The sequence below is a fragment of the Camelus dromedarius genome, chromosome 31 (genome assembly GCF_036321535.1).
Source record: "Camelus dromedarius isolate mCamDro1 chromosome 31, mCamDro1.pat, whole genome shotgun sequence".
Lineage (NCBI taxonomy): Eukaryota > Metazoa > Chordata > Mammalia > Artiodactyla > Camelidae > Camelus > Camelus dromedarius.
Window position 1 is genome coordinate 22268898 of NC_087466.1, and position 24080 is coordinate 22292977.

Below are 24080 nucleotides of genomic sequence, written 5' to 3' on the forward strand. Positions count from 1 at the left end.
TTTTTTTTTTGCATATTTGCATAATGTTTGTCATTCATTCATGAGTAACATGCCATGCAGTTCTCGCAACAACCCATCCTGGGATTCAATCTCTTTCACTTCATCATCCAAATCCCTTTCTTACACGTTGTTAGAACTCTCCTGGGGGCTCTCTATGTGATGACCCCCAGTGGTTCCCAGTTCCCAGCATACTGAGAGTTTAAAAGGGGTTTTTCTCCTAGGAAAAAATTAGGATGGCAGCTATTGAAAAGAACAAAAAACAGTAAATAGCAAGTTTAATGAGGATGTGGAGAAATTGGAACGTTTATGCCCTATGGATAGGCATGTGAAGTGGTGTAGCTGCTGTGAAAAACAGTATGGTGTACCTCAAAAACTGAAAATAGAACTGCCATATGATCCAACAATTCCTCTGCCGTGTATATACCCCAAATAATTGAAATCAGGATCTCAAAGAGATATTTACAGACCCGTGTTCATTGTGGCATCACCCACAACAGCCAAGAAGTGGAAGAAACCCAAGTGTCGGTCAGTGGGCACAGGTATAAACCGGATGCAGCACGGAACGCTATCCTGTCTTAAAAAGGAACGAAATTCTGACACAGGCTGCCACGGGGATGAATCTTGAAGATATTATATCAAGTGAAATATCCCAGTCACAAATGATAAAGTGATAGATACGGTATGATTCCACTTATATGAGATGCTTCGAGTAGTCAAAATCATAGAGACAAAGTAGAACTGTGGTTGTCAGGGGCCGGGGAGGATAAGGGGGGTTGCTGTTTCATGCGTGCAGAGTTTCGGTTTTGTAAGATGAAATGAATTTACAGAGATGGATGGTGGTAATAGTTGCATATTATGAATGTATTTAATACCACTGAACTATATGCTTAAAAATGGTTAAGATGGTACATTTTATGGTATGTGTATTTTACCACCACCATCACAACAAAAATTATTCTAAGTCTTTGAGTCTCCTTGGCTTGGTTTGAGCCACAGACCCATCCTGGACCCATTTATTGTGAGCAACAAACTTAAACATACTACCCTCAGAGTTGGAAGTGGTGGATTAATCCCAAACCAACTTGTTGACTCGAAGTGTAGGCAGAGTGGCTTGACGAAGGGCAAGTTGAGGTGCAGGTACTGGAAGAAAGAGGGTTTGGATAGCCAGCAGGAAAGAGCAGCATCCCAATAACACAGGGATGGAGGTACGAGCTCCAGAGATGGACGACTGAATTCAGATCCTGGACTCATAGTTTCCTAGCTGTGCAACCAAGGCAAGTTCCTCAGCCTCTCTGTGCCTCGATTTCTGTTTAAGAATAATAATAATAACAGCACTTACTCCTAGGGTTATTGTTGCAGCTTAAATGATAGAGAAATTTAACATCTGCCTGGCACATATTAAGCACTGAATACCTATTAAATTATTATTATTATTGCATTATTTTTTTTTTATTATTACATGAGTTTTTCCTCAAGTTACATGGATGGTCCATTGTAGCTACTCTGGGTTGAGAGCTCCTAGTTGCAGCTGAAAGTACTCTAGCCAGTGAACTCCCACTTCTGTGGCTGCATCTACATCTTGTAGGTGGAAGGATGCCATTGCGTTCGTTTAAGTAAATCAGGGATCGGGTTTACCCGCTCCCGGGGGAAACTTGGAAATTATCAGATGTTTTTAGTTGTCAAAACCGGGGAGGAGGTTTCTACCACCGTCTCGTGGGTAGAGACCAGAGATGATGCTACACATCCTGCAATGCACAGCATCCCTTCCTGCCCCCATCCAAGAATATTCCAGCTCAGAATGCCAACCAGTCATGCCAAGGTTGGAATACCCTGAGGAAAACAAAGGGTTGGTCACCGCGTGCATCGGTACCACTGTAGGTTACCACCAGTTGTCTCTCAGGCTTAAAAGCCAACTGTGGTTCTTGGTGAGTCAGGAAGGGACCCAGGAACATATGGTGGAAGCCATCTGTCGGGAACATCATGGCCTTGCCCGGCAACTCAGGGAGCTCTGCGTCTTCCAGATGTTGGCAGCAGATAACGTGGCCACATGCCACTGAATCAAGGCCAGTTTCCATGTTTACCAAAGTGCGAGGATCCAATCTGGTTAGTCTGTACTTTGTGATAAGCATATCTGAATATTCCTTCTTAAAAAAAAAAAAACAGAAAGCAGCAGCAAGGAGAGAAGGGCTTGGACAGCACCAGAGAGGTTTGTTCAGTTCGGAGCCCACCCCTCACGTCCCATTGACCGGAAGAGGGTCGCACGTCAGTTATCATTCATTCCATTAGCGGTTAACGAGCACTTCCCGGAACGGGCTCCGGAGGCAGGGGGCCGGCCCCCAGAAGTGATGGGCCAGGGTCAGCGTGTCTCCGATGGCAGGGCTAAAGGCTGAGGCTGGCTGGCAAGCCCAGATGTAGCATCTGGAATGCGCGGGAGGGCGTGGAGGGTGGAACGTGGCGGCTGCATCAGGATGGGCGCGGGGAGGGCGCCGTCCTCACCTGGCTGGGCTGCTGGGTACAGGCTCGGGGAGCCGCCGGGCCCCCTCAGGAGCCACTCGGACTGCAGGGTCGCTGATGAGTTCAGGAGACTGCCTCCCTATTCCTAGTCAACCTAGTGTGGGTGTTTACCCGTTTCCCCCCCCACCCCGGGGTTTAATATTTTGATATAAGAAGTGAGGTTTCGTGCCTTCTGTGCTTCTTATTACATTCGTAGTCCATGGTTCTCCCCCAGATTCAAGCCATAAAGAGAACACATTATATTCATTTCCATAGGGATCGGCTATCATAGAACCTAATGAAAAAATGGAAGGGAGGGTACAGCTCCGTGGTAGAGTGAGTGCTTGGCACGCACGAGGTCCTGGGTTCAATCCCCAGTAGCTCCAATTAAGAAAAAAATGTCAGTGAAACTCTTAACTTTTGAATCAGACAAGAAAATTTAGAAAACTCTTATTGATTTGTGCTTATTCCAAAAACTTAGATAAACTTTTCCTAAAATGAGGAAACAAAGCAAAAAATAAGTAAGTAAGTAAGTAAGTAAGTAAATAAATAAATAAATAAATAAATAAATAAATAAATAAATAAAAGCAACCGACAGAAAATTGCAAGGAGTTCAGTGTCGGTGGGACTCCTGAGCGTTGAATGACATGCTGAGAAGTTAGGGAAACCAGAGAGCAAGGGACAGCTTTTCTCTCCTTGTGGGTGAAACACAGGGGCAGGCAAGATCTCTAAGTTCTCCGGTGCCCAGCGTGGTAGGAAGGAGCAGTAGGGTGAAGTAGATGTGAGATTTCTGGGCAAAAAAAACAAAACAAAACCCTTAGCCCCATGCAATCTGCCTTATTTTCTGCACCGTGTAAAGGGATAGAGAGACAGCTAGAGAGATGCTGGCTTGGAGGTCGGGGTAAACAGGGCACGTCGTGGACTGCCTGTGAGGTCGCTCTGCTGAGTTAGAATATTCCTTTGACATGTATGTGCCTGGAGAGCGACGCAGGCCACTTGCAGATGCCACTGTGGCCTGATGCCACGAGGGCTGGGTGCCCCCACTCACCCTCAACCCCCCAAAGAATGGGGATGTTCCTCTGGGATGGGAACTGCCCCCAACCAAGAGGAGTTCAGACTAGCGGTTCCCCACCTTGAGTGGGCATCAGATTATAAATAATGGCTATATTACCTTAATACATTCAACTAATTAATATACTTATTAATAATTAATATGTTGTATTGACATAATACATTAATATATTTGTTAATAATTAATATACACCCATATATTTTAAATAATTAGTAGATTTGTAAATGCATGTAATTAAAATGAGGAATATTAATTTTTTCAGGAGGGATGTATACGTAGAGACAGAGATAGAGAAACAGCGAGAGAGACAAAGACAGAGAGAGACAGAAACCAAAAAAGAAGCAAAGTCATACATGGCAGGTTTTCAAAGTCTGTCAGTTGAGGGGAAGGTTAGGTGGGCATTGGTGGTACGACTCATTTTCCCATGGCTTTAAAATGTTTGAGAAAAAAAAAACTTTGAAAAAAATCCAATGTCTGAATCCTGCGCTAATCCAGTTAAATCAGAATCTCTGGGGACATGCCTGGGGATGGTCAGATATTTTTAAATATCCCCCCAGGTGATGCTGATGCAGTCAAGGCTGAGACCCACAGCCATCCCTCCAGACTCAGGTTTTAGCCCCGTTTCCCACACTTGTTGCACTAAAGCGTTGCACCATCTCTTTGCAACATCAAAGCTCATTCCTGCCACAGGGCCTTTGCACCTGCTGTTCTGGCTCCCTGGAATGGTCTATCTTCTGTCTGCAGAGAGTGAGCTCCTTCTTGTCACTCAGGAATTGGCTCCCATGGGATCTCATGCCTGTTCCCGTTCCTCCATGCCAGATAGGAGCTCACCCTCCTTCAAGTTCTCCATAGCTTTCTGCTTTTACTGCCTTTTTTGTCATGTGTTGTCTTGGCACTACCCTGGATGAATCTGCAACCTTGAAAACACCTGTGCTACGTGCCCAGCCCAGTCCGTGCCGTCGTATTCACCACAGCATCTCGCAGTGCCACATGGAGATATGCGCTGTAAGGGTCTGAGTCTCGGGTGATCTCAGGACTGCACGGGAAGCTTCTGTGGCCCTATCAAGATGTCCTTGGCATTTGCAGACAAGCGAGGGAGCCAACTGGTAGTGAATGAAGTGCATTTTCAGATCTCTGGTCATTTGACTGCCAGTGACAGTCACAGTTGTTTAAGAAGAGCCTGTGAAGTGGGAACAGGAATAACCTTGGACCCTGGCTCTCAGGTTGGGTCACATTTAGGCAACTGGCTCTTCCGGGAAGAAGTAATCTCAACTCTTCTTTGGCCAAAGATAGTGGCAATAAATATCTTTCCTGTCTGTCCAGAGTAAAGGACGCACACTCCCTTCCTGGCACAGACAGTATTTGTCCGCTCCCCCACTGCACTCGAAATGTGGCTTGTGCAGTGAACCCTCTCAGGACAGACCATTAAGACGTGATCTTAATCAAATAATTCATTAAGAAATTATATTTTTCAGTCTGACGAAGATGGGAGAGGCTAAAAGGAAGAAATTTAAACATTACACAGAGGCATAAAGGCTGTTATATCAGGGTCTCCCTTCCTTGAGGTTAATTGAAGCCACTGAGAGCATTCCCAAGAAAAGGATGGAAAGTTACCCGTATCTGGAACGGCCTCATACAAAATTCTGAAATTCCGGCACCTGGCAATGCCACTTGTCCTTAATTCTTGAACTGTTTCCAAAAAAGCAGGCACCAGGACTGTTGCTATGGAAATCTCTACTGGGTTTTTTTTTTCCGCATGAGAAAAGTTAAAGAAAATTGTTGCTTGAAAAACACCTACAACTTTTTTCTTTGCCTCCAGATTGCCATCACTTTAGCCATCTAACTGGAACGGTTCAGGGGTGTGCACATACGAACCGAATGAAACAAAGGAAACAGATCAGAAGAGAGGGGTGCAATTTGCAGGATTCAAGTAGCCTCTTTTCCCCTGTCATTTCTTCCCCTACGGCTGTGGTCTCTTAGCCCCTGCTGTCTTCTCCGCTGTTTCACTCGGTGTGTTCAAAGCCCTGGGTAGACTTTAAGCAGAGCCATCCCCATGATGAGTGACAACGGTTGTTGATATTTAAAATGTTCTGTCTCAGTTCCAGGGCGCTCTGAATTCAGAGAGGGGCCAGGAGCTTTGGGGAGCTGGCGTCCTTCCAAAAATCTTGGCTTGTCTGCTTGGGTAGAGCAGCCGTCCTCTTTGGTTCCGGGGCCTGGCCCTGTTCAGACTAACTGGCTGCCACTGAGAAGCACGTCCCGGGCCGGCGTACGAAGGACTCACCCCGAGTGCCTGGCATCCACGGAATCTCCGGGGAGCGTGTCTCCGTCCGTGTTCTGGCACTCACTGCACGGTCTGTGTGGAATGAGAATGAACTCCCCATAATGGGGTAAATGGTGATGAAAAAGTCCCCTCTGGCTTCTAGAATGTCCTGTCTTCAAGCACGGCCGAGCCCCTGTTGGTAAGACATGAAAGAGGAGACCACAAAACACTAAAGATCCACAGCGTTTGAGTCACCATGAACGTGCGAGGATTAATCTCCGTCATCTTCAAAGCCGTGACAGATTACTAGTGCTGCGTCTTCCCGTCCATGCCTTTGTCTCCCCTAACGCTATGAAAGTGAGATGCAAGGGAGAACTGCCTGGGAAGTGAAATGATCCAATATACAACTTTGGTCAAAATTCTCTAGCCTCTCAGATAAGTTAAGTCTGCTTTCCAACAGATTGAATGCATGACTCTGCCCATGGGCCGGGCGAAATTGTCACCAGTTCTAAAGCTGTAAGAATCCAACGGCGGTGACACGTGGCGTAGACTTCCCTCAGTCCTTGTTTGCTGAGCTTGAGCCTCAGAACTATGAAGTTCTAGATCCCTGGCCTCCAGGGCTGCAGACGAACTTGCCGGTCTTTGCGGCGGGTCTCCACTGGGGTGTTGAGATGCTCACACACCAGCAAGAGCTGAGCGTCCTACCTCTGGCAGCACTGACCTTAGAGACCGCACGTTTAGGGATGCCAGACGTCCAGGATCAGAAGCCTCCCGTCCTTCCGTTTCCCCAGAGGCACCTACATTTTCCCCATTGCATTCATTTAATCAACTGTTTGGCGAACGTCTGTGGACTGGATGCAGTCGTCGCCAGGACGGAAGCAGCACGGGTCCGCTCGTGCAGTAGATGAGCTCCGTCAAGTGGAATGACTGTGCACTCCGAGGCTGCCCGTGCCCCTGATTGCTGGGCGCCCCACCGTTATATTAGGTGCCTGCGCTTCAGAGGGGCTGGGGTCGTTCAGGCTCTCCAGCCACAGTCAGGACTTGCTTAAAGAGTGATGTAGTAAGAAATAGCCTTTTTATAAGTAAAATACCCTTCATGTTTGCCTCTGGGGACCGATTGCTCTGCTGTTTTCTGAAAAAATGGTTCCAGAGCCGCAAATATAAATGACTAAAGAACGTCCCCCACGAAGTCCAAGGTCTAGGAGAGTATATGGCTTTATGTCGTTATTTCAGCCACTTTTTTCACATGCATGCTAATATCACCCCTAAAACAGGTACCACGAATGCCCAACTTCTGAAACACATGGCCTGCAGAGCATTAGAGTGGGGACAATTAGGACTTTTTTTTTTTTTTTTTTTTTAGTGGTTACTGATGAAAACAGACCCCGGAGGTCTTTTTAAAAGATTGAGGTGAAGCCAACGAAATTATTAGATGACCACAACTCACCAGGAACTTACTGTGTGCCAGGCCTCCCGTCTAAATATTAAATAAATGCATGGATTGTACTAGCTCGTTAAGTCCTCAGAAAGGCCCTGTGAAGTAGGCTTTGTTGTTATTATTATTATTACTTTATTGTTATCTTTACGTTAGGAAGGAGGAAATGGAGGCATTGAAAGTTTGGTTACTGTTCCACAGTCACGGCTAGTAACCGATGGAGCCGGGATTCGAACCCCCGTGAGAAAGGTACTGAACTGAAACGTTTTAACAGTAGCTTTTTCTAATGATAAACCACCCTGGGAGCAATAACCGTTTCTTTGCCTGGTGATTCTGTGGGTCTGTACCCCGTGCTCAGCTGGGCAGTTCTTCTGGTCTTTGCTGTGTGTCTGAGGTCAACTGTCAGCCCGGCAGGTTGGCTGTCGGCTGGGGCGATGGGGGCCTCAGGGCCACGTGTGTCTCGTCATCGAGCAGGCCAGCTGGGGCTTGTTCACCCGGTGGTCTCAGGGCTCCAAGAAAGAACAGAAATGAGGCCCAGACTTAAAATTAGTCCTGTGTGGCCTTTGCCCCCTTTTCTTGGCCACAACAAATCACAAGGCCATGCTGCGCTCAAGGAATGGGGAAAAGAGACCTCATCTCTTAAGGAGAGAACTTCAAAGCCACATTTACAGAAGGACTTGTTACAGAGAAGGAGAGAAGTGTGGCCGTTCTCAGTCTATCACAGGGAATAACCCGAACATGGAGTGATACTTTTTGTTTCTCTTTTATTAACCCAACTCATAAAAGCATAACTTTGTACACAGCTTTAAGGTCTGGGGGCTCGAAGAAGTGTTTTCTTGGGGCCTACATAGCATTTTTAAAGCTATGGGACTAAAGCTACTGTTAAATCTTTTTCGTTCAGTTTAAGAAATTTTACTGAAGAATCTGCCTTTCTGTGTTCTCTTAAAAATCAGAAGCTCTAGGGGGAGGGTGGAGCTCAGTGGTAGAGCGTGTGCTTCACAGGCACGAGGTCCTGGGTTCAAGCCCCAGTACCTCCATTTAAAAAAAAATTAAAGAAATAAATCAACTTAATTACCTATCCCCCCCCAAAAGGCTTAAAAATTGAATTTAAGGTTCAATTTAAAAAATAAAATAATTTTTTTTAAAAGAAGTAGAAGAGAAAAATCAGAAATCTGAGAACTGAGCCCGTATTTCTGCTTCCAATAGTTTGGTGCCAGCTCACGGATGCTTGGCAGGGCTTTTGTTTTCTGCTCCATCCCGGCCCCCAGCCCTCCCTGCAGGACCTCCGAGACGAGCCTTCCTCACTTACTGGAATTATCTTCCTGACCCCTGGAGGTATTTTTGCTTGCCGTCCCTGCTTGAGCAGCTCGGGAGCTCTGAAGGCTCCGGTCTTGGCTTCATCAAGTTAATTGAGTTACCTTACTCCTCTGCGAGAAGCAGGCAGAACAGAGCGCTTCCTATGAGTCTCCGCTTTGGGTCTGTTTCCAGTTTATTAGGATGACTTCTCCATTTGGACCGAGGCCAGGAGGAAACCTCACTGCTGTTTTGATGTTATCACGATCCCATTATGGAGGCGGGCATGAGAGGTGTCCACCATGTGATGTGTGCAGATGCCGTCTTCTCAGGGCTTGGCTACGCACGTCCTACTGTGTGTGCCCATAAGAGTACAAGGTGACACCGCTACACATAATCCCAATATCTCAAAACTGGCCAGGATGTTCTGGCAGCTGCCTGCCTTAGCTGGGCAGCGAGGAGAGCGAATAAAGCTGCTGGTTCCTGGCGAAGTGACTGGAAGGTTCCACGTGGAAACTGTCCTGGGAGACGAAGGTACACTGGACACACGGAAGCGGACATGTGGCCACGTCCTGGAAGAGTGGAGTCACATTTGGTACCCAGTGGGTTCCAGAACCTTCCGGCGAGAAGTGCACCGTGCCTGTGAGGATTTGGGGATCCCAGCCCACCTAATTTCACAGACAAATTTCCAAAACTAGCTTCAGGGTATGGAGGCAATGTTCTGTGCTTGCTTTCTTTTTTTTTTTTTTTAATTGAAGTGTAATTGATTTACAGTGTCAGTTTCGGGTGTACAGCCAAGCGATTCAGTCCCGTGTTCTGTGCTTTCTGGAGGAGAGCTTTGGTGATGAAAATGGCTGAAGTAAGTGTGTGCTCTACAGCGGAGCAGCCTCTGGCCCCCGGTCCTTATGGAACCCTTGAAATATAAGCCAGTGAGATGGTGGCACTACATTTGGGATTGTATTTCATTCTAACTCACTTTAATTCGAAAAGCCACAGGTGGCTACTGGCTGCCACACTGGAGAACACAGAGCACCCAGGGGGAACCTGGTCTTAAACCCTGACTCCGGGGGTTCAATGTCTAGAATAAGCAGGAGCATGGGCCCAACTCCTTTGACGGTTGCAGTTCCACCGAGCACGGCTTTGAGAGCAGCCTGCTTCTCAGCCTGCTTCTCACCTCTGTCCCCCAGCCCTGCAGCAGAGAGCGTCTGCCAACAGTGACTGTCCTGTGAAGGCTGAGGCCCACTGAAATGCCGGGCAACTCCTCCCAAAAGCATGGTGAGCACTTCCTTGGTGATAGACAAAATTTTAGTTACTTTTTGCTCATCTGACTCATGGTCATTTGTTTTCATGTGCGTAAGGAGAGGAAAATTAGCTGATTGAGCTATTGATGGGATAGATAAGAGTTGAAGCTAAATTTCTAAAATATCAGTTGGATTGAATTCATTTACAGCAAAACATTACATAAACAGCAAGGTAGTTTGTCCTCAGCTATGACACACGTTGCAAAGTCCGTAGAAAAAGAGCTGAAGTTTGAGAAGTGCTGATGTAGACACAGGCACTTTTTGTACTCTGAATATTGTTTCTTTTTTCTTTTCTTTTCTTTTTTTTTTTGGAAACAGATGCACATGTCTTAAAACATAAAATCCTGCCCTTCAAACCTTTGTGCAGCTGAGTGAACTACGTTTTATTTCTTCTTGTTTCATTTGGCTTCTCTTGTCTTTATTTGGAGGGACGCCGGCATCATGAATATTCATGATGCTGTTAAAACAAGATTTTTATTGAAAACAAAAATGGATCCGAAGTTTTGCATTTGCGCCTCCCCAGTCAGAAAGTCAAAGCCCCATTGAAGGCTCAGTATCAGAGATTTTTGGTGATTTGCTGGTAACTTTTGCCAAGGAGGCAGGTTTTCGGCCACTGAGGTGTTATCCCGTTATGGAAAAAAAAATTTAAGTATTATATTTATATACCTTCCTTTTTCTGCCCTTGAGCATCAGAGGAAGAAGGTGGTTAAGGAAAGGAGGAGGGAAATACTTATTTTCTGGTTGTCCTAAGAGAAGAAAAGAAATGGTCACCAAAAGCTCAAAAAGGTGCCTTTGATTTCTCCCAGGCTCCCTTTGCGTTCCGATTTCGAGAAAATTGATTCTCTTCATCTTTTTTAATTTGTGTGTGTCTCCACCCACTACCCTTTGCAGGAAAGAGGGCTGCACATTTTGCGAGGCTGATTTATCAATGCGTTATTCATTCTCCCGCTTTCCAGCAGTTCAAGGCTCCCCATTTTTCATCAGACCCATTGTTACTTGGCAGAAAATAAATACACCATCAAAAATGTATTGCGATACCGACTAAAATATGAAGGGGAGTGAACACTTCGCTTTGGGTTTGTGCAAACAATATTGATTTATGAGAAAGAAATTCCCGGGAGAGTCTTGATAATCAAACAAGTTTATTCTTGATGGGTGGGGGTGAGTGAGAGACTTTTTTGAGCCATGAATCATTAATTTGCTCATTTATGCCTTTAGGTGATACATGCTTATTAAGCCCCTACTAAGTGCGACAGAACAGACCAAAAAGAGTCCAGCCGGAGCTTAGCATTTGCTGACTAGGCAGGCAGTACTCAGACAATAAAATGTCGTACCTTAAGAAGTGGCCAGACAAAAATTAAACAAGAGTCAAGCTTTCTTAAGCATGCTCTGACAAGTTTCATATCCAGAAATGATTTGGAAAAAGAGAAGGAAGACAAAGAATGGAAGAAAAGCAATTTTCACAAGTGCACTTACGGCCATATTCCGGAGTGTGGTTTGCACACGCCTGGTCATTGTCTTGAAACGATCAAAATTATGGAGTTAGGGTTAGGGTGACTTTCCATTGTCAGGAAGAGATGCAAGTTCTCAGGGGTGGGTACAGCTCAGTGGTAGAGTGTGTGCTTAGCATGCATGAGGTCCTGGGTTCCAGCCCCAGTGCCTCCGTTAAAAATAAATAAATAAACCTAATGACCACCCCTCCCCTGCAAAAATAAAATAAAATAGTTTTTTAAAAGAGAGACATACACGTTCTCCATTCATAATAGTAGCATAAAGTTTCATTTCCCAGTAAATTTATTAAGTCAAAAAGGCAGCTTGTCATAAAGACAAACAAAGTAAATTGTAGAACGTTTATGTTTGGGTTGGGAATACACGTGGAGCACATGGCTCTTCCGGTGAGCTGAATACATGCCTTCTGTCCAAAAAAAAAATTAGAGAAAGAAAGGCAAGACAATTTGTTGGTTCTTCAGTCGTCGCCGCGTGACAGGAGCCCCTGTGGAGGTGGTTCGTCGCTGGGGAGCCCACCGCGCCGAGACTCACCGACAGCGTGGGCCGGCCCCGGATCCCCGAGGGCGCCGGCCTCCGCTCCGTGCCCCGCGCGCTGGGTCCCTGGCGCGCCGCGCTGCGATGCGGGCGCTGGGGCGACGCCCCCGCTCCGTCCGCCGGTTCAGCGCGGCTTCTCTCTCCCCCTCCAGCCTCGAAGGCGTCGTCCCCTCCGTCTGGTCTCTGCAGCCTCTCAGGACTTCAGAGAACAAACAGGAAGTTGCCAAGCTCAAAACCAGGGGCCAGAATCAGGGCGAGGGCCCCCGTCTGACCCGTCGTGGGAAGCGCTGCGGCTCCAAGCCCCGCCGCGCAGACGGGCGGCTTGGCGGAAACGTGCCCACCCCGGGGTCGGGAGCGCGTGGCGCCCGGGGAGTCCGGGAAGCGCAGAGGGAAACGCGGGTGCCTCCGGCTGGAGGGCGCGTGGACTGGAGCGGCAGGCCTCGGGGGTCGGGGCCGCTTCAAACAAGACGGGACAAGAGGCGAATTGGCTCTTCGGCCATTTCTCCGAAACCAAGAGGGACGGGAGGGTGGGGGTGGCAAGATTCAACACCTTAGTACTTAAGGCTGATAAACCATGTCAGGATGGAGAGAGACCGCTATAAAAAAAAAGGTGGGGAAATGTGTGGAGACGATGAGTCAGGAGGTGGAGAAGGAGAAACAAAAACTAAATGAAACAATTTAGCTACGGGGTCCTTTTTATTTGACTGGAAGATTTAGTTTAGCCTCTACGTACTTTTCCCCCATCTAGACCAACAAGGAGGTCGACTCGATAACTAAGTTTTACATGTGAATTTGTTAGGAGACTATATAAGAATCTCTTAAGTACGTTTTGCACGTAGAATACCAATAGAAATGATTATCATTTATCAAGCCTTTATTGCATGCCAGGCACCATGTTCCTGCTTTGTACAAATTAACTCGCAGGAGGTTAACGCATCGAATTTTCCAAAGTTGTGGAAATTACTGCTGGTTGCCTCCCCAGCATCCATTGCCTCCACCTCCACAGATTCCTGGTTTAGTTCGGGATCTTGCTGTGTTCAGCCTTCCTACCCAGCCATGTGCCATAGGGAGTGCCAACCCCTCCCCCAGCTCTGGAAGCTGGTGTGATCGATTTCCTGGCTACTACTGTGATATATAAATTACCCTGCAGTGTAGACGCTTACAACCACCATTTTATTTAGCTCCTGGTTTTCCGGGACAAAGCTTGGCTGGGCACTCCTCTCTTGGGGTCTTTCATGAGGTTGCAGAGGTGTCAGTTGGGGCTGAAATGATCTGAGAGCCGGACATCCAAGATGGCGCACGCCGTGGCTGGGAGTTGGCCGTTGTCTGGGAGCATGGCTAGACTGTCAATGGCAGATCTGTACTTGAGCTGTCCAATACAGTGGCCTCAGGGTGGTCAGATTCTCACGTGGCAGCTGACTTCCCTCAGACAAAGCATTCTAAGAGATCCTTTTTGGACCTAGCCTTGGAAATTACCTGCATCCTTTGCCATTCCCTATTGGTTGAATCAATCATAAAACCCCACTGGAATTTACAGGAATGGATGTGAATAGACCCCCTCCCACCTCTTTTTGAAGAGTGTCAAGGAATTGGGGAGCATGTCTTAAAACTCTCAGAACTGGTCTAAGGAAAACCCATTCCTTTCACCACTCATTGATTCAGGAATAGACGTGGGTCCTGACTTGCATCATTTGAGGGAAAGTTCCGTTCTTTCTCTGGGTGTCGTTCATTGTGTCTGATGTGACACCCGGCATTCAGCAGCCATTGTGCCAGCTTGAGGATGAAGCGGGTGTGGGGTGTGGCAGAGAGCAGAGAAGAAAGGAAGGAGAGTCCATGATAACTGATTAAACCTTTGGGGCATCCAGGTCCGAAACCACTGAGCTCCCTGACCTGGGCAGGTATGCATGTCTTCATCAGTTACACCGGTTTCCGTTGGGGACATTCCTCTCGTCTTGGCAAATAGGCCTTAATATCGAACTCTTCTGACATTAGTGAATGGGAGAAAATGGTCAACAGAGTCTTAAAATGTGTATTGGAGACCTCAGCTTTGGTCTTTGCCCAGATCTTGGTGACCGGGCTCCGAGACTTTGGCCTCTCACGTCACCTCCGTCAAACCCGTTACCTTTGTGTAAGAGTCAGCTTGCTATTTGACAGTACCACTTCCATGTACCCCATTTACGTCCCTTCACGCTGAGTGTTTTCCAGCTCTTTCTTCTTCCTCCTCTCTCTGTACCTCCAACTCCGTCTCTGGTCACCTGCCACCTCACCTCTTCTCTGCTTGGCTTTGATGTTTTAAGACGCCCGCAGGCCCTTTGCCCACTTGCCACATTCTTTGTAGGAAGCCTGGAGCCCTCAGGGTGTAAAACCTTGTAGGGGTGTGCAATAGCAGTTGTTCAAGCATTTCCTCCCAGGCTTAAATGGTATTTCTGGGAGCTGTACATTTATTGCTAGGCATAAAGATTAAAATTAGGTCAAGGTGATTAAAGGAAGACTGTTTTCTATTTAAAACGTGGCACTGAGTGAATATGAAATGGAACGTGAAAAGGAACGCCACAGAATCCTTTCACCTCCTGATATTTGTAGAATTCATTTAAAGAGGAGATGACTCATCTGGTCGAAATTAAATCTGAGCCCAATAAATAAATAGATAAACAGGTGACATCCTCCGCTGTTTCTCAGCAGGGCAGCGGGTGTGACCGTGTCCAGTACACCTGCGATGATTGCTCCTTGCTGGATCTCGGTATTTAATGAGCGGCCCATAGTTGAAAGACAGGTGCTTAATTATAGCATCTGTATCAGTGCATCCGCTTCATGATCCAGGAGGTGCTCAGTCTGGGCATCGCCCTCCCCAGGGAAAGCTCTTCATCTCTCAGTGGAGGTAACTAGGGTTGCAAACCACTGTAGGATTGTTACTTGCAAGTGATCAGAGGGCACATGGGAGAAACATCGGGAGGAGGGAGGGACAGCATCCCACGACAGCACAGGTACTCCCCCCAGGAGCCCCACAAACCTCTGCTTAGTCCCCAAGTGTTGATTTCTGGAGCCCTGTCATGTCCCACACCTTTGTCTCCTACCCCGTGACCGTGGCCACCTGTTCCAGGGTTTGGCAAGTTGCTGCAGGCTCTGTGGGTCTTCCTCTTTTGTTGGGAGGGTCACCTAAAAGGAGCTGGGCGTTTGAGTCAGGCACACTTGTCTCAAGAAGAGTGATAGCTGAACTCTCAGAGGATCCTGGTGAGAAGCGGTCTCCTGTTCATGAACACACATCACGGGTCACCGAGATGCCCTTGACTGGGAACTCCCTAAGGAGAGAAACGGGGTCTCATTCATCCCAGCCCTCTGGACCAGCTTAGAGGAGAAGCCAGGAAAACATTAGGTTGAATAGAATTCCCTTCAATCGAAGGTTCAGTCATCAACCAAATGAAACAGTCCTGCAACCCTCAGGATTCTTTGCTTGAAGTGTAAGTGGCTAATCCTGGACCTGGAGGTTCAGACTTCTCAGGGGTCAGCAAACTAGGACCTGAGGGCCAAATCCAGCTTGTCACCTATTTATTTTATTTTATGTTTATTATTTTTAATTGAAGTATAGTCAATTTGCAGTGTTGCATCAATTTCTGGTGCACAGCACAGTGCTTCAGTCCTACACAAACACACAGCTATTCCTTTTCATATTCTTTGTCTCTGCAAGGCATTGAATACAGTTCCCTGTGCTCTACAGAAGGAATTTGCTGTTTATCTATTATATATATGGTAGTGTGTATCTGCTAATCCCAAGCTCTTAATTTGTTCCTCTCCCCCTTTCCCCTTTGGTAACCCTAAGTTTCTTTTGTCTGTCTGTGAGTCTGTTTCCGTTTTGTAAGTAAGTTCATTTGTGTCTTTTTTTTTTTTTTTTTTTTTTTAGACTCCACCTATGAGCGATCTCATATGGTATTTTTTCTTTCTCTTTCTGGCTGACTTCACTTAGAATGACATTCTCCAGGTCCATCCTGCCACCTAGTTTTATGCAACCCATGAACCAAGAATGGTTTGTCCAATTTTAAGGAGTGAAAAAAAAAATCCAAAGAAGAATAGTGTTCCATGACCCGTGACAACTACACGAAATTCCTATTTCTCAATAACACAAATGAGGTTTTCTTGGAGCGCGGCCGCGCCCCCTCCTTCCGCATCCCCCGTGGCTGCCCCCACGCGGCAGTGACAGGGTGGCGGAGCGGCGGGAGACCCTGCTCCTCCTCTCTCTTCCCGCGGCCGCTCAGGGCACTGCCAGTGCCAGAGACGCAGCGCTGACGTGACGGCATCAGGACAAACCCGGTGGGAATTTGTGCCCTCTCTTATTACACGATCCCCTCGGTGTTACCCCTCCACCTGCAAGGGCCACCCTAGCTCCTCTCCGGCCCTTTCCAGAAAAAGCTTGCCAAGCGCCCCACGAGAGCCCGTACGGATTTCACAGCGACTCTAAGGTCATCGCAGTAAGATTCAAGTGGATGAAGGGAATGGGGAGGCGATGTGGGAACCTTCTGGCTTTTCCTTAAGGGAGAAGAGAGCGAGTGATGTGGGGGCACCACTTCTCTGGTTCTTTCTGTCTCCCATGGGCAACTTCAACCCCGAAATAGGATAATAAAACCAAAGCAGGCAGATAGATCCAGAAGGAGGCTTGTGCTCAAACAGGTATCTTAGTGTATCCTGGCTTCTGGCACGTGCCTGAGTATGGGTAGCCCCCCTGCCCCTGCCAGGTCCTCAGGACAGGTCGATGTGTAACAAGGGTCTCCAGTCTCCCTGTAGAAGGCAGCCAGTTCTGCCCTTTTGAAATCGGCCTCCAGACAGAGCACAGGTGGGTGACTTGCCTTCATGGGTGGCAGAGGAGGGATGGAGGGAACCGGCTACCCTCCTCCTGGTACCCACTGAGCCAGGGAATTAAACTGGGAAAGGCAGAAACTTGAGGCCATAGAACTGAGTTTTTTAAAAACAAGGGTTCTTCCCTCTCCCTCCTCCACCGTGACTACAGAGTGTCAAGGAAAAAAAAAAATCTGAATTTTTGGTACTCAGAGTAAGTTTGAGATAAGAGGAGTCTCAGGTGTGTTATGGCTTGAAGCAAAGAGTTACTCGGTAAATAAAACACAGCTGTCAAATCCAATTAAGTGGGTCTGCAGTGACTAGAATTCAGTGTCACTGCAGACCCAGACTGTCTCCCCAGATGGTGGTGGCTAATTTCAGAAAGAACAGACGTGGAAGCACGGGTCGGCCACCTCGGCTTGGGGTTGGGGTGGGACGGTGTGTGCCTCTTGTCCATCAAGGTTGCGCTCTGGCCCCTTGAAATGACAAGGAAGCCAGTAAGCAGGAAAGGCTGGGACAGACTTAACATTCATTGTGAGAGAGAGTGACTTTCTCCTGCCGAGATGCGACGTTACGTGAATGTGAACTTGCCGGCGACTTACACTGGGAGGTGGAGCAGATTTTCCACCATCAAGTCATTTTAATCAGCAAAGGAGAAACGGAAGACCTTGTTCTGTGGGTGGTGAGTAAACACGACTTCCATTTTATGGGTGCCTGTAGATGACAGGATGTGGGCTCCCCGCCCTGCGTGCTGGAAGTCAAAGAAACAAAGACAAAACACGTAGGGACTAGGGCGTGACAACAGAGGGCGACATGCAGGCGAGGGGGAGCAGGTGTCGGGCCAGCCAGTGGAGACCTTACCAGAGGAAAAGGGAAGCAGGCCAGGGGGCAGTCCCTGGCTTCCATCGGCTTGGCCTGCCGCAGTTCCTTAATTTGAAGGTGAATGACCAGGGAGAGGAAGTGTGAGCATCAACATCTTGGACCTCTTTGTGCTATTTTTTAAGAGAAAGTTAATGAAGACATGTCTGAAAGAGATAATAATAACGTGGCACTATTGGCGCCCTTCGCAGTGACCCAAATTAAAAAACCATTTATCTTCTCTGTGTGTCAGATGCACCTCGGTAAGTTTGCTCCTGGCAGGTGTTAATTAGGAGCGGAGAAAAAGAGGCAATTGGCATTGTAAAATTTTTTCCTACATGTTCTGTTTCTCTTCCTTCAGGTGCCACAAGAGACCAGACGGGGAAAATAAGATTGTGCTCTAGGAGGAGTATAATTAACAAAGATGAGTGGTAGGATCTATGGGTGATTGATATACAAATGCATGTTTCATCTGAAGACATTTTAAAATACTTTGAGTTATTTTAAAACTATAGATTAACCCTCCAAAAAAGAAATAAAGGAAAAGGTCTAGGAAAGGATTTGGCCTAAAGAATGTCGGTTTGAGACCCCTAAAAAGTGAAACAAAGTTTTCGTTGCACCTCATTTCCTGGAGCTCTCTCTTCACTCCTCAGGACTGCTGTGCACAGTTGTACAGGTTGTTCACTGCTCAAGTAGGCTCAGCCTAGCAGATGCTGGGAGTAGCCGTCGTTACTTACCAAGGCAAAACCCATAGATCTGCATATGCCCAGAGGAAACTTTTTTTTTTTTTTGTAATTCGAAGGCGGTGTATGTGCTAGTGGCCTGCCTTCCCCACTGAAGCTCCCAGAAGAAACTTCACCCTTGCTTTGGTTCACTCCCCACAGCCCATCTTTGTGAACTCCATCCTCCAGGGGTAGTGGAGTTCCCAGCCTAGGGCCCCCTTATAAGAAGGTGTCTGAGTTAGATAGTTCAGTGCCATCTGGATGCCACTTTGTTCTAAATCTGGAAGTTTTCTGCTGCCAGTTAAGTGCTCCATCAAATGGCAAACGCAACCTGCTTTGAGCATCTGGCTCCCACTAGTGTGTCCAGCAGAAGATGGGAGGCTTCCTCGCTCCGCAGTCTAACCTCCTTGGCGCTCTGGGAATAAAGTTTCCCCTTTGCATCAGTGTTTACAAAAGCAAGATTGAATATAGTGGTCTGTATTAAGAGACAAACAAAAAAGTAGTACCTGTGATAATGATGGATGCCTTTTTATTGTTCAACATAGAGTTATCGAGCACCTACCATGTGTTAGATGCTTTCATAGCATGTCTGTGAATAAGACAGTCCAAGAATCCTGTCTCCCTGGAGCTTAAATTCCAGCAGCAAAATACATACAATAAGTAAGTCAATGAATGCAGACGTAAGATAATTTAAGATGCCAGTGAGGGCTTTGAAGACAAGAAAGTAGGATTGTGAGAGTGGTTACTTTTGATTGGGTTGTCAGGGACCTGCTTCCTGAGCAAATGACATTTCAGAAGAATATGAATAACAGGAAAGTTCTGGCCATATGAAGATCAGAGGGGAGGGTTAACCAGGTGGTAAGAATGACCAGTGCAAAGGCCCTGGGGTAAGAGCAAGCTTGGCCCATTCAAAGGACAGAAGGGTGATTGTGGCTGGAGTGTTGAAAGAAGACGGGGAAAGTAGGCAGGGTCCAGAGGAGTTTATATTGTACAAATCACACAGTGGGAATTCCTGAGCTCTCTGCTCTGTTCCTGTCTTGTAAATACAGCCTCACATTTGGATGGATCTATTCTCCATCTCAAATCACATGGATCAAGCAAAACCTTGTTCCCACTGTCAACCCCACCCCGCAAAGAAAGCTCAGCAGCCATGCTGTCTGCCTGTGCACTCATTCTCCATCTCAGTGAACGCACCACTCTCTGCCCCCTCGCTCAAGCCCCAGGCCCACAAGTCATGCTGTATTTCTCCTTTTTTACTGCTCAGCACGTCCTGTCTACTCCATTCCAGAATACATCCTGGCTCCCACCCTAGCCCTTCACCTCCTCCATCATCACCTGCCTGGACAACCTCAGTGCAGTGTGGTTGCTCCCCAGCCTCAGTCCCACCCTATAATCTGTTCTCCACATGGCAGCCAGGGAGATTTTTATATAACATCAGTCAGAACAAGTCAGGTCCTTCTGCTTGAAGCTCTCCACCATTTTCCCATCACATTCCCATCACAACGAAGTCCCTCCCTCCGTTCCCCAGGGATCCAGCCACGACTTTGCATCGTATTTTGTTTTCCTCCATGTGACATCCCACGGGCAGGGGCTGACTCCTGTTCGTCTTGTACCCCCAGCCCCCAGCACCGTGCCTGGCACACAGCAGGTCGTCCAAAACCATTTGTCGGTTCGGCGAATTGTCTTCCGAAGTCACGAAGAGTCTTAGATAAGTGACTCGCTGGGAGGCACTGAGACGTCTTCTCTCTTATAAAATCCAGGAACGAGGCAATACATCATCACAGATAACCCCTCCAGGGGGATTTAAAAGGTGGGATTCAGGCCAGATCCTGGTGGAGGCATCTGCTGATCGAAGGAAGAGAAAAAGACTGTTTACAAGAGGCAATTGAAATGATCCCTGGAGAAGTAACACTGAAATCAGGCTCTTTATTTCCCTGTTTGAGCATTCATTGTTTCCCTTGCAGCCCGTATTCCCAGAACCGTTTGCCACGTGACGTACAAAAGCTAAATATTTATATAAAAGCTAAGCTTTTACCCAGGTGAATACATGAAAGGGCCCAGCTGTCCTTCTTCCCACAGAAGGAGAACCAGAATAAGCCCCTTCTATTACTTTTCTTTTTCTTTATGCTTTTTTCATCTCATGTAGGAACTTCTAAGTTCCCGAATCCACAGATGTGCCCCCAAATGTCCAAAGGGTCGTGTGTGTAGGAGCCAAAAAAAGCAATGACCTGTAACCTTTATTAGTGTCTAGTGATATTTATTTTGGAAGATGATGACTCCTTTGGCTTGAAGGTCTGAGTTAGGGATGCTTTGGGCTGCAAGTAGCCGAGTGTCCGAATAACAGTGGTTTAAACAAAGACTGGGCTCTTTTTCTCGTGGAGCAGCGCCCTGGGAGATGGGTAGCCCCAAGCTGAACAGCGCTAGCACGTCGAAGCTTTGAATTAGCATATCTGCTATGCCCTTCATGCCTGCACATGGCTGCTGCGTTTAGTATCAGGCAGATATTCAAGCAGGAGAAAGGGAGAACAGACGGCCTCTTATCAGAAGCAAAAGCTAACCCAGGCGCCTCCTGGGGACTTAAGCCCAGATGTAGCCAATCAGAACCACGCCCCATGGCCTTGTCTGCCTGTCACGGAGGCAGGAGAGATGAATGCTTCTGTCTTGCAGCTTCTGTAATGATGGCGGAGGGGGTGGTTTGCCAGAAACCCCTGCTTCCATTCCCTTAGGACAGAGCTGTCCTTGGAGGTGGCTGCCCAGCCAGATGCTGCGTTCCAGTCCCAGTTCCTCTTGCATCGAGGAAGGGCAGTACCCTGCATCAGGACTTGCTGGTGTAAGGGGAGCAGAGCTGGCGTGCGTCCCTCTCCCAAGCTCAGTCTTGCGACCCATCCCCGCTCTGTCGTCCCTCATCTGCCAGCTGGATGCAGAGGATGCTGAGGTCATGATGGCATGGGGGGTGGGGGGCAGTGTGTGTGGCAAATTCCAAGATGGAAGCAGCCTGAACCTCTGAACAACCGTGTGCGGGAAACCCACGCACCGATCATGCACCTGCATTGGACCGTTGGTGGGAGTAACAAGTCAACTTCTCTTGTGTAAACCACTGTGATCTGGGCACGTGCGCATTTCAACAGCTACCGTCCCCATAGTTAATGCAGGAGTTCCAGCAGGTGAGGAGGGAGAGCTGGAATAGTTTAGTCACCAGCCACCAGTGTCAACCTGCTAAACTCTGTCCAGACACCTCCCAACCTCTTAGCTTTCTCCATTTCTATTGTGAGTCCTGGCGACCCTTCCAATGGAGAGTGCTCGCCCTGCGTGCAGAAAGCATGTGCATTGAATGGTTGCTTCCAAGGTGGATTCCTGAACTGAAACTGCAGCGAGGCAGGGACGGCCTTGAGCGTCACTGTCTCCCCTGGGTACACCCAGCCCAAACCCCAGTAGGGCCCACACATTGACGGCAAGGGCCCGCCCCCCAGGGCTTAGCTGATTGGACCAGGAGTGGTGATCTGACCGAGACTGGGCCAATCCGCTTCTCTCCTGGGACCCTTGGAAATAGAAAGACAGCCCATAGCTGGGAAGGCTGTTTGGACCCCAGGGCACTGTTTGGGGGTAGCCTTGAAGGGGACACAGGCTAGTGAGTGGGGTGCAAAGAAGTGACCTTTCAGAGGGACTTGAATGGGGCGGTATAATAATGCAGGTATCAGGCACGCTGCTAATTGGGAAGGAAACTCTTCCTTGCCAACTGTTTATACCCGCTGTCAGCTCACACTCTGGGCATGTTTGGGTGGTTTCTTCCCTAATCGCTTTGTTTGGGAAATTTAAAAAGATGCCGTTGGCATGCAGGGACAGCGAGGGAACGGCAGCTGCCAGAGATTTTCTTCTCTGCACCAGCAGGAAATTCATATTCTTAATAAAAATGCCAAATTGTCATGTCTTGTCGAGAGCGAACATTATGGAGTGTTTGATGATAATGGCTGTGCTGGCTTGGGCTATTGCTTAAATGATTGAATTAAATTAGTTTATATTTTAACGACGTGGCTAATCAGAGGCTGATTGTTATGGGTGACCGGGAGCCAATTGAGCTAAGTTTTGTTTTCCTTTCCTTTCTTTCACATTGTTGTCATTATTCCGTGAACTGGAACAGATTTGCTCCAAACTGGCCTCTGGACCTCTCAGGAGCAGGAGTCCGGCTCAGATTTGGAAGGTCCCTAAGGAAGCAGGGACCTCCCCAGCACTGGCCCGGGGCTGATTTGGAATAGGTTCCTGGATCATTTGCCTGAATGCTTTTTAGGTTTTTGCAGAAGCGAGTGGGAGAGAGCAGGAGGGGCAGCCGAGATCTGAGCCCTAATGTGTGGTCTCTGATCAGCTGCATTAGGGACGAGCCTTCGCTGCCCCTGGCTTTCTACTTCTGCTTCTGCAAAAAAGCACATGCATCTGTCCATCTGTCCACCCGTCCATTCATGCATCCAACAGACATGTGATGTGTGCCCATCTTGTGTTCGTGCCTGCCCTCGTGAGGTTTACAGTCCACTGGAAGAGACGGGCGTGGATCTGACGGGCACACGGATACAGCAGTGCACAAAGGGGACTGTGCCGGGTGCTGCTCGGGCGGTGACAGGAGGGTCTGGCCACGCAGGGACTCAGAGAAGGGCAGGACAGTGTCTGAGGACAGTGTGGTGCTGGTCAGCACCCCAGGTTGAGCAGGGGCTGGCGCACCTGTTCGGGCAAACCCTTGATAAGTGGGACGCGGGCATTGGTTGTGCAAAGAGTGGTCCAGACAGAAAGACCAGTCTTGGGCGGCCAGGATCATGGCAAGTTAGAGGCACTGCCTGACTCCTTTGTGCGGGGGCCCTAGCGAGGCGGGGGTGGGGGTGGGGTGGGGAGAGGGGGCTTGGACCTTCTCCCAGGAACACACGGAAGTGATGGAGTAGGGAATGGGTCCGATGTCAGTCTTCAAAGAATCACTTTGCCACAGCAAAGACTCATTTGGGAGGTTTCTAGGTGTAACACCGATTTTAGGTGATCCATAAACATTTTAATCTATGTCATTATGTATTTAGTTGTCTGTGTATTAGGGAAAAACTATCACATAAAAAAAATCAGTGATGGTGTGGAAAAACATAAAAATGAGTTAAAATACGAGTTAGGGTTCTCACAAAAAAACTATGAAAATGCTCAAATGACTAACTATAGAAAATATCAGACTACATTTTTTCTCGATTTCTCCCTAGCTCTCTAATACTTGGGTTGTTTAGGTCTTAGAACCACAAAGAATTAAAACTCGACCCTCGTGGGCCAACATACCCCTTGGCAGAAGCTAGATCAAACGCTTAAGGGAAGCAAAAAGGAATTACTGACTCCGGTTTCGTAACAGAGGGAAATGGAAATGTATCTCTCTGGCTTCTTAATTCTGTCCTGGGAGTTGAAGCCATTTATAGAAAAGCTTTAGTATCTCAGATAAGATGGATAACCATTTAAAGCGGGCTTTCCTCACTCATTTTTCATCATACGGAGAAATACATGTTGCGTTAGGACTCAGAGCACACATGCAAGTGTGAGCGTACAAATGATACCGTGTAACGTGTGTGCTTATGTAATGTCTTTATGCATTTGTCTGTTGCATATATATATGTATATATATATATATATATATATATGTACTTGTGTATACGTGTGTGTTTGCATGTTTCTGTCTAAAACCAAGCTTCTCATAACAACACGTACTTTTGCCTTGTGTAACAAACTTGATATTTGTTTCCCGACCAATCCTCCTTCATTCCAT

The 24080-nt window shown here is 47.5% G+C and overlaps 1 protein-coding gene and 1 non-coding gene across 2 annotated transcripts in view; both read left to right on the plus strand.

Moving 5' to 3' along the window:
- The window catches only part of TMEM132C (transmembrane protein 132C), a 302785-nt gene that overhangs the window by 124059 nt on the left and 154646 nt on the right, over positions 1-24080 (plus strand). The window lies entirely within an intron of this gene.
- On the plus strand, positions 8225-8297 carry TRNAV-CAC (transfer RNA valine (anticodon CAC)). Its single transcript has one exon. It is a non-coding gene; the product is annotated as a tRNA-Val (tRNA).